The sequence below is a fragment of the Bactrocera dorsalis genome, chromosome 3, assembly GCF_023373825.1.
Source record: "Bactrocera dorsalis isolate Fly_Bdor chromosome 3, ASM2337382v1, whole genome shotgun sequence".
In the NCBI taxonomy this organism is placed as follows: Eukaryota; Metazoa; Arthropoda; class Insecta; order Diptera; family Tephritidae; genus Bactrocera; species Bactrocera dorsalis.
The window spans coordinates 66,981,268-66,994,037 of record NC_064305.1 but is presented as its reverse complement, the minus strand read 5'-3'; the positions used below and the strand labels follow the sequence as shown (position 1 = coordinate 66,994,037).

Below are 12,770 nucleotides of genomic sequence, written 5' to 3'. Positions count from 1 at the left end.
AGAACAACAAAGCGGCGAGGGCCGATGGATTGCTGGCCGAGGTATTCAAATAGAGTGGCAAAGAAGTGATAAGCATCATGCATCAGATTCTTTGTAGCATATGGTTGGACGAAAGCAAGCCCGACGATTGGAATTTAAGTGTGCTCTGTCCAATCCACAAAAAAGGAGACCCACAATCTGTCCCAACAAGCGTGGGATAAACCTCTTTAACATTGCATATAAGGTTTCATCGAGCGTATTGTGTGAAAGATTAAAGCCAACCATCAACAAACTAATTGAACCTTTTCAGTGTGGCTTCAGTCCTGAAAAATCAACAACTGACCAGATATTCACCATGCGCCAAATATTGGAAAAGAACCGTGAAAAGCGAATCGACACACCACCTTTTTGTCGAGTTTTAAACTGCTTTTGAAAGCCGACCCAAAAAGGAGCTGCCTTTACGCCAGTTTGTCTGAATTTGGTATCCCCTCAAAACTAATACGGCTGTGTAAACTTACGTTGAGCAATACCAAAAGCTCCGTCAGTATCGGGAAGGGCCTCTACGTAAAGTTCGATACCAAATCAGGTTTCAGACAGGGTGACTATACATATCGTGCGACGTCTTCAGCCTGCCGCTGGAGAAAATAATTCGAGCTGCAGAACTGAGCAGCGAATATACAATCTTCTATAAGAGTACGCCAGCAGTTAGGCGTACGCCGATGATATTGACATCATTGGCCTTAACAACTGCGCCGTTAGTTTTGCTTTCTCTAGACTGGATAAGGAAGCAAATCAAATGGGTTTGGTTGTGAACGAAGACAAAACGAAATAAGTATCTCCTGTCCTCAAGAAAACAGTCGGCGCTTTGGCGACTAGGCTCCCACGTTACTGTTAGCAGACATAACTTCGAAGTCGTCGATAACATCGTGTATCTCGGGATCAGCATTAACACAACAATAAGCATTAACTTAACGTCTAAATTTATTTAGAGAATTCGCATTAAATAGTAATACAATTTTTTTCTAAATAAAGTATTTTATTATTTAAATCAAAACGGAAATTCCTAATTTTTTAACGGTAATTACTTGCAACACATATGTACACATAAATATGTACATATGCACATACATAAGTATGTGTATATGAAATTATGAAAAGCGAAAAAATTCACCGGTTTTAATGGCGAGAACAACAAGCAACAACAACAATAACACCACAAGTACGAGTAGTTGCCGGCAAATTGGTAATGAAATTCTGCTTTAAATGCTATTATTTTTCACGCGGTAATTTGCTTGCTCTCTGTACATTGTTTATATACTTATGTATACACTAGGGTGGGTCAAAAAGAATCTAATATTTTTATTTACGTCTTACATTTTCCTTTTTTCTGCTATTATCAGATAAAAAATTCAAAACTCTTTCAACTACTTACTTGAAAACAACAACGAGGCATCCCTACCTAAACATAAGTTTAAAAAATATGAATAATCGGTTGTAAGGGAGATATGTGATAAAGTTGCCCGATCTGGCCGGTGCCTACAAATGATACTATTGATCATATCGATACTAAATTTCATTCGGTTAACTCAAAAACTGACGAACAAATTTTTATGAACCTAAATAACTTTGGCTTAAATAACGCTAGCTTGAAGCCGGTTTTAGACCCATAGTCTTTTAAGCAAAGTTTATTAGAATGATCCATAGAACATTTTCCGCATACGAGATTTTTTTTCGATTTTTTGGGTCCCTGTAAATCGACCCGCTCTAATGTACATATTTGGATGGCAATGAGATAATCTGCCGGCTAATATAAACAGGTTTAACCCAGATGCAGCAGCGCAGCAATCAAATGCGCTTACACCTACACAAGTGCACATGTACATACTTACATAAATATGTTTATATAGAATATAAAAATACTATATATGTTTGTTTGGTTTACATGAACTTATAAAACAATAAACAAAGGTCTAAAAATAATAAAACAGCTGAGAAGGTTTTGCAGATAAGATTAAGGACTAATACGATTTTATATATGTCTCATATACATTTAATTAGTACAAAACTGTAATCACAACATTTTTTGTTGTAAAATTGTAAACATTTGAACACTTGTTGTTGTATTTATTGCAAAATATTATCAGTTTGTTGAAAAAATAATAATAGTTTTGATTGCTTAAGCAACATGGAATTTTCCGCGCAACAAAACACTTCTCCTCTCCTTCGCACCTAGACCGCCTGACGACAAATTACGGTATTTAATCAAAGTATCGACTCTCCGAAGTACCAATTGAGAGCGAATATGAGAAGATGGAATTTTTGAAAAGTCGACTAACGTCAACCTATGTACATGGGATAGATCAGCTGACATCAGCTGATGCTTAAGTCAAAGCTTGAGCTAAATGCTTCGTCCATGAGGCATTGATATTCACACAATGATTTTCTTAATTCACAACAAATGTCGAGCAATAGAACAATGCAAGCCGAACCGATATCGGCGTTACCGTCAAATGACCATCTTCGTGGTGAGAAATGGACGCAAAATTTTGATGTCTCGACAAACAAAGACTAAACTCTACAATTCCCTCATCATTCCCGTCCTGCTATAAGGTACAAAGGCATGGACAAGACATCATGATGAGTCGCTCTTAGGAGTGTTCGAGAGAAAGGCTCTGCGGAAAATTTATGGTTTATTTGCAACAGCGAATACCCAACCTTCACAGAATTCGTCAGAGAGTTATATGCGAACTCGATTGGTTTCACCATATCCCATCAATAAACACTCGCCTTTGATGGAGCTTTATCAGCAGAAATTAAAATAAGTTGATCAAAACACTTTTGCTGCGTTAAGCCACGTCGAAAGTTGTAGAAAATAAACGTTGTTGCCAAATTGCAACACTAGACTTGGCAAATCCCGTCAAATAAAAGACAACCTACCTAACATCCAAATAAAACTATCAGATCGGATCCCTATAATATGTAGCATGTATGTTTAGGTATTCTACCAAAGATAAGTATCAGCCGACGTATAAATATTTTTTACTAATTATCAACACTTCTTAATCTGATTGTAAATTATTGATAATTAGTAGTGGTGTGATTAGTGCGCCCGTAGCCTGTCAACTATTATAAGTTGCAACTGATATGAATTATCAGCCGCTTTAGTAAATACGTGAGTAATGGGATCAACACAATAAAAATCGGCTGCAAACCCGGTTATCTAGTATATTTAATTATTTTATTTCACATCATCTAGCAACGCAAATATAATACAAATTTCAGGACTTGATTGCTGATTTTAATCATCAAAATTGCAGTTTTGACAGAAATAAGTAAGGAAGTAATTTTGTGATCCAAGCAGAGGCACTTTGTCAATAATCTTTTTTGACAGATTAGCTGTCAGTGTGAAGTTTTGGAAAAAGTGTTCTGTTTAAAAAATTTTACAAGTGAAATTTCAAGTTTAGCTACAGTAGGTTCTCTGCAAAGTGTTCTTCCCAACTTCTGAAACTGCCTCAACTATAAAATGTTTATTTTTCTTCAATAACACCAATCATTCCTCATTCTATAATTGACAAAGCCGCAACTAGCTGAGGAAATTAGCCGTGTTATGTCATTGCAGGTATGTATGTATATGTATTTATGTGGTAGACTGACCGGTCTATCTTCTGATTGGTAATCGGCCTACCTCGACTATGCATGAGTAAGTGTATCAATAATAAATACTCAAGTGGCACTTTGGTAGAGTGTGTCTTAAATGAACTGCATGAAAACGGAAGCGAAAGAAAGCATAAAGGATTTGCTAGTATAGCCGAAATATTTGTATGTACGGAAATGGTAAATAAATACGTGAGCTATAGTGATTTCTGATATTATTCGTCAAATAAATTGAACGTATAAGAACAGTCTTATGAAGCGTGCCTAGTATTTTCTCAAAGTTTACGTTATTAAGTAGGGTAATCTTCAAAAACTTTTTTTTTTGCATTTTTTCTTCCATTATACCCTTAGAATTAATATAGAAACCCACTTTACCATTGGAAGGTTTCGTAAAAGACCCAAAAATAATAATATCGCTCGACGTTCGGAGCGCTCGGAGTGCACACCTCAAACTTTAAATGCGTTTTTCTCAAAACACCCTTCTTTAAACTGGCGGACATGATTCCGGTCGAACTACTGAACCGATTTGAATTTTTTTTTTCACAAAACGCCTAGCTATTTTTTTTATAATTTATCGAGAAAATTTGTGACAAAATTTATGTAAAAAAATATGGAAAGAAATTAATTAGGCACATTAGAGTAAGCTCGTTGATAAGAGTCCAACTTCTAGCACGTTTTTAAAAAGATATTATACCATATAATATAGGGTGGGCCATATAACATTTTAAATTTCGAAGATAGGGCGTATAAGATTGAGTGTAGCGTTTGCTGTATGGCACATAGCGCCATCCTGCTGCAACCAATGTTGTCCAAGTCTTCCTCTTCAATTTGCTTGAAGAAAAGTTCGGTTAACATTGCGCGATATCGCTCACCATTGATGGTTATGGTTCCTTCTTCATTTTCGAAGAAAAATGGGCCGATGATTCCACCAGACCAAATCCGCACCATACAGTGAATCTAGCTGGGTGCATTGGCTTCTCGACGATTACGTACGGGTTTTCTGTGCCCCCAATGGTACAATTCTGCTTGTTAACGTAACCATCGAGGTAGAAATAAGCCTCGTCCGAAAAGATGATTTTTCGGTAAAACTGTCCTTACTCGGTCAAACGATCTTCTGCCCAATCTGCGAACTGTTGAATAGTGAATAACGACCCATTTCGTAAATTTTAGACTTTTTTCTGAATAACGTTGGACGTTTCCAATGTCGAAATATAGATAATTCAAATTTAAAACGTTAGATGGTCCACCCGTTACAACGGAGACAATGATGTATTAGTTCGTGTAGCACAACAATGGTTCGCTAGCTTCCGTTCTGGAAATTTCGAAATTTCGATTTACACTGATGAAAGTTTTACACTGATGGAATAGTGTCTTCAGCGAAAAAATGGCAAAGAATGGTCGACCAAAATGATACATATTTGTTTAATTATTTATTAGTGTAAAAAAAAATAAGTTAAAGTTTGATTAGAAATACGAAAAGACTTTTTCGACTACCCAATATATTGGTTATATCTGACAGCATGTTTACTACAGAAGTATTATATGAACATTTTCGTAAGTCACTGTATGCACGTTTCTTCACGCAAATGCAAGTAAAGCAAAAATGTCAAAAGCAGGGACATATGTATATAAGGTCTGCAACGCCAAATGGATGGATGGGTTCGGGACAACTAAAAGCGGCAAAACTAAAAGCAAAAGAATTATTGAATAAAAAAGTGCGAATAGTAAAAAATAGTAGCTTAAGGAAAACTAGTAAACGGTGATTTTTTAAGAGCTTGATAACTTTTTTTAAAAAAAAAACGCATAAAATTTGCAAAATCTCATCGGTTCTTTATTTGAAACGTTAGATTGGTTCATGACATTTACTTTTTGAAGATAATTTCATTTAAATGTTGACCGCGGCTGCGTCTTAGGTGGTCCATTCGGAAAGTCCAATTTTGGGCAACTTTTTCGAGCATTTCGGCCGGAATAGCCCGAATTTCTTCGGAAATGTTGTCTTCCAAAGCTGGAATAGTTGCTGGCTTATTTCTGTAGACTTTAGACTTGACGTAGCCCCACAAAAAATAGTCTAAAGGCGTTAAATCGCATGATCTTGGTGGCCAACTTACGGGTCCATTTCTTGAGATGAATTGTTGTCCGAAGTTTTCCCTCAAAATGGCCATAGAATCGCGAGCTGTGTGGCATGTAGCGCCATCTTGTTGAAACCACATGTCAACCAAGTTCAGTTCTTCCATTTTTGGCAACAAAAAGTTTGTTAGCATCGAACGATAGCGATCGCCATTCACCGTAACGTTGCGTCCAACAGCATCTTTGAAAAAATACGGTCCAATGATTCCACCAGCGTACAAACCACACCAAACAGTGCATTTTTCGGGATGCATGGGCAGTTCTTGAACGGCTTCTGGTTGCTCTTCACCCCAAATGCGGCAATTTTGCTTATTTACGTAGCCATTCAACCAGAAATGAGCCTCATCGCTGAACAAAATTTGTCGATAAAAAAAAAAATTGTCGAACACTGATTTTGGTAATAAAATTCAATGATTTGCAAGCGTTGCTCGTTAGTAAGTCTATTCATGATGAAATGTCAAAGCATACTGAGCATCTTTCTCTTTGACACCATGTCTGAAATCCCACGTGATCTGTCAAATACTAATGCATGAAAATCCTAACCTCAAAAAAATCACCCGTTATAAAGACAAGCGCGGAAATAGTCAATAGTATACCCACACACACATACAGATATGTACGTATGTACTTATATAAATGTACAACAAATGTAAGGAAAAGCCGGAAAAAGCGAAGAAACTAAAAGGAGACATTGCGCAAGCAGTTAAATTGTATAACAATCTGTACTACAAAAATATATTTATGTATAGATATAGTTGTCAGTATGTACTTTATGTATGTTTGTATGTCATAATCAACCATTTGTAAAGGCAAATGAAAAACAGTTTTTCTACGCTTGCTTTCCTTGCATATTCATTTTAATTGAACTTTTACAGTTCGATTTTCAATTGTTTTTGTTATTGTTTTTCCTTTCGCTGATAGTAAAGTCGCGACTTTTTGAATATTTATTTACATTTCTTCTAACCTTTTGTTTACGTTGAAAATTTTCCATATTTTCTTTAGCTAGAAAATATATTGAATATTCTTTATTGTTGTTGTTGCTGTGATATAAGTATTGCGGATTGTCTTTTTAGTAATTGTGGCGCGCAAAAGCAAAAAAAATGGTGAATTTCATTGATTTATAGAGTTGCTAGGTGTGTACGAAGACACAAGCATATGTAAATAGCATATGTATGTACATATATACATGTACATATGTACATATATACAAATAGATATACATGGCATTTAAATTTTTTAGTGTACGCGCTCATCAGCGCATTTTAAGTACGCATTTTGTTTGCTCTCTTTATCAGCCCAGCAACTACCAACAAGATTATTTGGCAACACTTATCACACCTATTTCTGTTTTTCTTCTTTTTTGCTTTTCTTTTTTTGTTTTTAATAAAAAAATGCGTCGCAAAATTGGTTTACTTTAGAGGCTGTTCGTTGGCTCATAAGGAAAGCACAAACAAAATTGCAATGTCAGGTGAAGGCAGCGTGGACTCAACTGTATGTACGCCTAGATGATGTATGTATGTATGTATGCAATATGTTGCACGATTATACCAAAGACTGCGAACACGCCCATTTTTCGTAAAAATAGCTTTATTAACTTAAACCTCAGCTCGAGAGACTACTGTTTCATTATAATAGGCTGGGGATTGACGTAGATTCAACCGACCGCAGTTTTTCTGAAACTTCAAGAACCATTATTTCTTGGAGCAAAAGTGGCAGAAAGCTTTAGTAATTTAATATTTTCTAAATCATCCCAAACAATATCACATAATTTATTGAATTTGATCTTCGATCTTCCCTTGTGTTGACAGATCAAAGATCGATATAAAATTCATATTATGAGAACATTTGTATTTTTATACTTTTGCAACATGTTGCCACAGAGTATAATAGTTAGTTCAACTAACGGTTGTATGTATTCCCTAAAACTATTCGATAGATATTTACAGTTATATATACATCTTCTTCTTCTTCTTTACTGGCGTAGACACCGCTTACGCGATTATAGCCGAGTTAACAACAGCGCACCAGTCGTTTCTTCTTTTCGCTACGTGGCGCCAATTGGATATTCCAAGCGAAGCCAGGTCCTTCTCCACCCGGTCCTTCCAACGGAGTGGAATTCCTCCTCTTCCTCTGCTTGCCCCGGCGGCTACTGCGTCGAATATTTTCAGAGCCCATCTCTTCAGATATATCTCTATGAATAATTGTATGTATATAATGCCTGTGAACTAATCTTCAGTGACTTCAGAAAGTATTTTTGAGGCAAAGTGGGTAACTTCTCTGATATTCGCATCAAACCAATTTATGTTTCACTCAAAACTTTTTAAATACTTTTTTTTAGTTAGGTTACACTGGCTCGCTGTTACGCCACACATAAGCATACGGGTCCTTTGCAATGCCAGATGAAGGTTCATTATTAGTACGAGCTGAAGTTTACGTCGTTCTTAGAACTGCGATGCTCTTAGATATCTAAGCCGAGCTCTAAATAAGGCCGAAAAACAGCAGAGGATGTGTACTAGCGTCTCTCTAATAACTTTGCTAAGATTAAAATATTTCTAAAATGTAGCAAAATAAAAGAAAAATGTAATTGCAACAAAAACTTATCAGGTCAGAGATTGCGATACGCAATGTCAGAGAATTGGAAATGACAACATAGTAAAGCTGTCAAACTTTCATCGTTACCGTAAACAAGGTCATTCATAACGTCCGAATTGAAAAATTTTTACTGTCAAACTTACTTAAAAAAAAACAATAGTATGAAACTGTATTTTTAATATTTTTTTGCTCTGAACAGGTTATATAAAGTTTGCCATGAAGTTTGTAATACCCAGAAGGAAACGTCGGGGACGATATAAAAGATGTGTAAGTATGTATGTATGTATATGATCAGCGTAACAACCTGAGTCGATTTCGACATGTCCGTCTGTATATACGGTGTATACATAGGCTGGTATACATTTCTGGACTAAGCAACACTAAGTGTTGCCAGGTGCAATCTGACATTTCCATTGGAAAGTTTGACATTTTTTAGCATAACATCACTCAGAACGTTTTGTCATTTAATCGTGAATTGTTTTATTTACAGGAAATTAAAAAATTCATCTCGGCCAAAAAATGGAATTAACTCGTGAACATTTTCGTGCGATCATTTTTCACAACTTTCGACGTGGATTATCACAACAAGAGTGCATCGATGAACTAAAATCTTTATATGGCTATGAAGCACCATCCTATAGCACTGTGAAAAACTGTTACAACGAATTCAATCGTGGCCGACGCTAGCTCAAAGACAAATTCCGTGAAGGTCGTCCAAAAACAGCCGTTGTGCCAGAAAACATCGATGCCGTGCGTGAAATGATAATGCAAGACCGTCATGTAACATACCTTCCGATAGAGGCATGCCTATGCATTTCTCCCACCAGCATACATTCGATATTGCATGAACACCTGGCCGTAAAAAAGGTTTGTTCTCGTTGGATCCCGCACAATTTGACAATCGCTCAAAAAAAGGCTCGTGTGGATTGGTGTAAAGAAATGCTGAAAAAATACGATCGCGGTGCTTCAAAAGACGTTTATAAGATCGTCACACGTAACGAATCATGGATCTATGCGTATGAGCCCGAAACAAAACAGCAATCGACCGTGTGGGTCTTCCAAGACGAGCCAAATCCAACGAAAAAAAAAGCCTTTTTCGTTGATAAATATTCCTATTTTCAATAAGCTAATCATTTTTCGGGACCGCCTATAACGTACCACTAAAGCATATAGCTGACATACAAAGTGAACAAGTGATCAAGTTCTTTATATTTGATAAAATATTTCCCGAAATTTGGGTTTTCTTTTCCGAGGATTAGGATTATTATCCAAGGCACATTATTCAGATCTGACCACTGTAGCATACTTATAACTACTATGTAGATCCCATACAAACTTAAAATCAAGATGAAGATTGAGATCCGCTTTCCTTATTACTTAACTTTATTTCGACTTGAAAGGTGTTTATATCCCTTTCCCTTGAATGCAAACCGATGCCGAACCATATATACATATGTATGTAGTTGCTATAGGAAATGCATCTGTGAAGGGTTGTTGTTGTTCTTGTTGTTGTTAAAGCGATTATACTTCCTGTTCAGGAGAGCTATCATCGAAATCACTTAGCGGTACATAGATCCAGGAAACGAGCTGTTTCGAGGAGTTCGGGCCACAAGTAGAGATGTTTTAAGTGAGTTGGTTTCATTGGGCAAGCAAAGAGGTGATTAGTGGGGTCTCATTGCATGCAGGACATAGATTTTGTAAGTCAAGGTCTATTCTGAATAAGTAGAATTTTTAGCTGCTATAGTATGTATATAGATCGAAGTTCCGCTAGGGTCTATTTGCTATTCCCACAACAGGCGGTTCTACGATGCAAATACTGTGTAGGGTGTTATAGCTTTGTGCACCAAATTTAACGTTTTTTTCTAGTTTCTAATGCTCTAGACATACTTGCTCACAAATACTTTTCATCTTTTTTCTAAGTGTCGAACATGCCGCACACTAACCTCAAAATTCTTACTCCAAATCAACGTCCCCACCAAATATAATTTAATGTAATAATCTGCACATACTCGTACAATGTGTTATTTACGCCATGTCTTCTGGCGTCTAATATAAAGTGCAATTCCAGAATTTTCCAGACATCACTAAAATACGAGCGTGGATTCTAGTAAACGCTAGTTGGCTTGCTAAATCAACTAGAAACTGCAAAAGAAGCGAAATGCGTACACTAATTGATAAATTTGGTAAACAAAAGAAACAAAAGTGTGCGTTGATAAGCAACGGTTGAGCAAAAACGTGTGCAAAAAGCGAGGCGAGCAAGAAGGTGGCAAAGGCAATTCGGCAAATTTATACAAACGACTTGTTGTAACACTAAAATGAATTATTGGTGGCAATATTGCGTTGGCTTTTTGCATAAATTAAATCATAAAAAAATGTAATTATAAGCAAACGAATTGCACATACTTTTTCCTTGAAGGTTAACTCGCTGCTGCAACAACACGCACTCAAGCACACTGTTTACTTCGCCAGCGACACGAATTACTGTTGTTATGTTTTGCGCGCCCGAACGGAACTTCGAGCGTTTGTTGGTAGCTTTCGACGATTTTTTTTGTCAGCTGTTATTGTTGTTGCACGCGCGCACGTTTTTTGTTATTGCTTTTTTTTTCTTCTTTCTATGACAAATTCAACACAACGTGGTCGGAAATATTATTCTTCATACGCACTGAACAGATTTGTTGCGAATAATTTTTCTTTACGAATTTTCCAATTCACTCATGAAACACAGCACAGACACAGCTTAGAAATTTCAAACACGCATTTACGCATACATATACATATGTAAGTATGTTTGTATGTAGCATATAAACAAAGTATGCACCTTTCACTTCGCCCAATGGATTTGAATGCTGCCCTTACGCATTAACACTTTTCACCAGCGCTTAAATTCGCACCAATTTGCAATTTTCATTGACTTTTCGAGAATTGCGGTTTTATGCGGAAGGCAAGCAGCGTAAAAGCACGAAAGAGAACGCTTAAGTGGCACAGTGGAAATGCGCCTGCACTAAACACACGAAAAGACAGGAATTATACAAAAAAAAATATTTCGTTTCTTTGATTAGCTAATTTGGAATATACAGTTTTCTATTCTTCTTTTGACTCGTTACGTATTAGACGACATGTACGGGTTGATATTCATTCACGTCGAACATGTGACGAACAACTGATGTGCGAACGAAGACGTTTTCTATACGAAAGCAGTCCGTGTGCCGAAATGTGTCCGCATATACAAACTGTGTTCGCTGCCGCCGCTCGCCAAACGTTGCGAATCCCTGACATGCTCTACAAGCTCAGCAAAAGTAGTAAGTCAGCTGGCAAACAACAAATTGTATGAACGAAGAATGGGTAAGAATGACATACTCGGCACATACACACAGGCGCATACAAGAGCAGGCGCGACGAAGGTGAACAGTGTTGATGAAAAAATAGCAGTATGTATATATAATACGGTTGCTTTTCTTGTAACAAAAAACGTATGTATGTATGTGGGACTAATGGTTAAGCTACTGAATTTGATAAAGTATATTATATAGATTCCTCAATTGGTATAACTGGTTCATATTATATTTTTTTACTAGATTAATGCCGTTTTATTAAGCTTATACCAGTTAATTTAGTTTATACCATTTATACCAGTTGTTTGTTCGTTCGACTTCTCTCGCTGGTTGGTTAAAATTTTGTGTCATAAAAAGTATTTTATACCAGTTTTTTATCAAAGCGATTTATACCAGTTTTTTTAAATTTATTTGGGACTAATAAAAAAGTTAAGCGGCAGAATTTGTTGAAATATATTATACAGATATCTTATAGAAGTGGTATAACCGGTTGATAATATATTTTTTTTGTTACAAGATTTATGCTACATTATTTAATTTGTACCGGTTTGTTTAATTTATACCAGTTGTATGTTGTTTCGGCTACTCTCGTCGGTTAGTTAAAAGTTTATGTCACGTAGAGTACTTTATACAACTTTTTTCTGTCAAAACAATTTAATTGACTTATACCAGTTTTTTATAAATAAATACATTTAATTCAAAACAATTTATTTAATTTATACCAGTTTAAAAAAGTTTGTTTTTTATCGAAACAATTTACAGGACTTATACCAGTTTTTTTATAAAAAAAATGAATCTTTTTTGATCTCAATTAAAGCACTTTGGAAGAAGGGGGTTCGAGTCTCAGGACTGTTGACAATGATGATTTTTTTTTTTATTATTTTATTTCTAACGTCTTGGAGGCATCCATTTGGAACCAATGAGTATAGCACTTTTTTCATATTTTCTATTTTTTTTTTTGTTGTTCCTGCTGACGTGAATCTCATTGAGCTGCATCACATGCTATTATTTTTAGCGCCACTGTACAAATACATAAACAAATGCCAATACGGAATTAAGCTTATACATGTCTACATGTGTTTGGCG

At 36.1% G+C, this 12,770-nt stretch overlaps 1 protein-coding gene across 1 annotated transcript in view; it reads right to left on the bottom strand.

Annotated features, from left to right (window-relative positions):
- Positions 1-11,545, bottom strand: part of LOC105228979 (terminal nucleotidyltransferase 5C) — a 294,705-nt gene extending 283,160 nt beyond the window's left edge. Inside the window, exon 1 of the mRNA XM_019991272.3 lies at positions 10,756-11,545. The gene's annotated coding sequence lies outside the window, so the exon portion shown is untranslated. The remainder of the gene's footprint in view (positions 1-10,755) is intronic.
- Positions 11,546-12,770: the final 1,225 nt, after the last annotated feature.